Genomic DNA, 2,310 nt, shown 5'->3' with positions numbered 1-2,310 from the left:
GCCCCAGCCAGGAGGCCTGCGAGCAACTTCTCCCGGCAACCTGCCCGCAGCAGAGGGGCTGGCTCAGCCCCAGGGGGGAGCCCCCCCACCGGCCTTCCAGTCCGGCCCCCCCATCCCTCCTCCAGCTGCTTCTCCCACCCCGCCCCGGGGCTCCCTTCTCCTGCCCCCAGGGGACAATGGCAACTCCACCTGTCAGCCGCAGAGCAAGTCTGGGGATGGGGTGGGGGGGGGGGAGAGGGGGGCAAGCGTCCAAGTTCAACATCCAGCCACCTGGCTACTCCAGTCTGCAAGAAGGTAACCGAGGGAAGAGCCAGGTATAAAAGATCAACAAGATCTGAATTCTCCCGCCTTAGTCTGATTGAAATTCATAATAAAAGGACAAAGGCCTGGTTTTTACACACACACACACACACACACACACCTCTCTTTGATCCCAAGATCTCACGGCCCTCTGCAAAGCGGAGAGAGCACATTACCCTTTTCTTGCATTATAGGGAAACTGAGGCACACGGAAGCCACGTGACTTGACCAAGGTCCAGTTGCCAATCAGCTGCAAAACCACTCAGGCCCTAGCCCCCGCTGCCCCAGCCACTAGACCGTGCGGGGGGTTGTCTGACAGTGCTTGTTTCCGACTGGTCAGGCGGGCCCCAGACCCGAGGAAATCTCCGCAGAGCCGCAGTGTGAACGCCTACGGGCCGCAGCCAAACAGAGATCAGCTGAAGGCACCTGACAGCCTTACAGGGACCTTTAACCAGTCCGAAACCGGCTGCCCTTGTTGCTGGGCGACTTGCGACCGAGATGTTTATACACTTCGCATGAGCTTCAGATTCACCATGCAAATAACGAATCCAAGGGGCAACGCCCCAAAAAGGGGGCTGAAGGCGACCTGGGTTTTGTTACCCACAAAGGTACACGATGGCCCAAGCAAAGCCCACGCTCCTGCTTTTCCAAGATACTTGTGACTAGGGTGACCAGACAGCAAATGTGAAAAATCCAGATGGGGTGTGTGTGTGTGTGTGTGTGTGGGGGGGGGGGTAATAGGAGCCTAGATAAGAAAAAGATCCAAAAATTGGGACTGTCCCTATAAAATCGGGACATCTGGGCACCCTACTTGGAACACATCCGAAGAAGGGCCTCCGAGGGAGGCAGGAAAAGCCAACACGCCTAAAAGAAACGAAGACACACCCTGGTCCCCCCCCAACACTACAGATCCCCCCTTCTCTCTCCAGAAGCACGAATTTGCCCTCTACAATCCAGCCGCTGTCACCACCCCACCCCCAGGTGTAAAAGTTTGTCTCCTTGACAACCCCCTGCTATTTTGCACCCCTGGTTGGAAATCCAGGATGTGTCAAGTCAAAATATCATCACTCCACCTATGTTGCTTAAAACAACACCACAAAACCAAGAGCCAAGAGCAGGTGCTGCTTGTCGGAAAGAGAACTAGGGATGAGTTTTAAGAATTGTTTGGAAAGTTTCAGCCAGAAACAGTGGGGGTCTAAAAAGCTCTCCCCCACCATGCACCAGAGACCGAGGTGCAGCCAACCCCAGCCGGCAAAGGCATCTGAAATCCTCGCCTCCTCTCGGGCTAGGCGGTGTCGGGAGAAATAAAACGGTTCTAGTTCGGCCCTGGGTTCCTTTATGACTCTGACCCCCTGACATGACTTACAGCACTTCAGCGGCTCCCGTTTGAACGATGGTGGATTTCCTATTTGTGCTGCCAGACAGCTAGCGGGACTGGCCCCGAGCTGGGGAGGCATTTCCTTCAGCCGGGGGTTAGAGGCGTTTCAAAGTGTCGGGAGATCGTTTGGCTGCTCTGCCCAGAGAGTCCCAGCGAGACCTGGGTGTTTGGACAGGTGGCCCGCCCTGCAGCCAGGGCGATTTCAAACACGTGTCTCAGGTTCTGTTGACACTTGCCAGATTAAAGGTGATCTAAAGCGGGGCGTGTAAACGTGTTGTGCGGGACCGAGATCCGGCTCCGCTTCCTTGTCCCTAGAACACTCCTCTGTACAGCATCCGAAATTATTTCGAGCTGTTAAACTAAGAATTGTATTACGACGACTGTGGGGACAGAATTGCTAGAGAAACGTTGCGCGAAGTTATTCTAACGCCCTGGAAAAGCAACTGCCCTTCTGAGGCTTTCTCGGTAACCAGAATACTTTTAAACATCAACATTTTCCAAGGGAAACTGATTAAATCTAGTTATTTACAAGTGGGTTTGATCTCCGTCTCTGTTATCTGAGAACACAACAGGAAGGCAACTTCTCTTCAATCTAAAAGGCACAGGAGATTTCCTGGAGGTCAAGACAGATT

Source organism: Trachemys scripta, chromosome 3 (genome assembly GCF_013100865.1).
Source record: "Trachemys scripta elegans isolate TJP31775 chromosome 3, CAS_Tse_1.0, whole genome shotgun sequence".
In the NCBI taxonomy this organism is placed as follows: Eukaryota; Metazoa; Chordata; order Testudines; family Emydidae; genus Trachemys; species Trachemys scripta.
The sequence above is the reverse complement of the archived record's forward strand: the minus strand, read 5'-3'. Positions refer to the sequence as shown.